The sequence below is a fragment of the Leptonychotes weddellii genome, unplaced genomic scaffold, assembly GCF_054177405.1.
Source record: "Leptonychotes weddellii isolate Sample4059 unplaced genomic scaffold, ASM5417740v2 HiC_scaffold_59795, whole genome shotgun sequence".
Lineage (NCBI taxonomy): Eukaryota > Metazoa > Chordata > Mammalia > Carnivora > Phocidae > Leptonychotes > Leptonychotes weddellii.
In genome coordinates this window covers 1-600 of record NW_028028219.1, presented here as the reverse complement: position 1 = coordinate 600, position 600 = coordinate 1, and the positions used below count along the sequence as shown (strand labels likewise).

The 600-nt window shown below is 44.3% G+C and overlaps 1 long non-coding RNA gene across 1 annotated transcript; it reads right to left on the bottom strand.

Annotated features, from left to right (window-relative positions):
• Positions 1–156: 156 nt before the first annotated feature.
• On the bottom strand, positions 157–600 carry LOC145719633 (uncharacterized). Its single transcript, XR_014142511.1, has 2 exons — positions 464–600; positions 157–369 (listed from the first exon to the last, which is right to left on the bottom strand). It is a non-coding gene; the product is annotated as an uncharacterized LOC145719633 (long non-coding RNA).

Genomic DNA, 600 nt, shown 5'->3' with positions numbered 1-600 from the left:
CTACTCATCCTCCTTTGCCCACACTGCTCTTGTGGAAGTACACTGGCTCCCACAAGGGATTCTAGCTTCAGTCCTGCTCCTCACGCCTGTGGCCCCTGTTCCCTGGATAGACATGTTTAACTAGTTCCATTTTAATTCCTTACCACATGGCTAGAATTGGTTATGAATTTATACATTTTAATACGAGAAAAATAAGTCTTTTACAAGCAATGCTGAGAAGCCAATATCAGAAAATAATATTGTAGGCAACCTGAGGCAGGATGGGCTCACTCAATGACGATCTCGGGGACAGTGTCGCTCTCGTCACCCAGCTCTTCACCGGTGGAATCTGTGAACTGACCCTTCTCTGCCATGTCTTCACTTCTTGCTCTGCAAAAAGAATACCAAAGGCTTTTACTCTGCAGAGGAACAATTCAACTTTTCATAATTTACTCATTTGAGGTAAGAATTGTAAATCAGGTACCCTAGTTCCTTGTTGAAAATCTCATCCTCATCAGAAGAATCCCTGTCATGAAGCTTCTGTGCCATGTTTTTCTTGCGTGTGGCATTGAGAGGTCTGTACATGTCCCGAAGCCCAAGTGGCCGCCTCCTCCAGAAAAA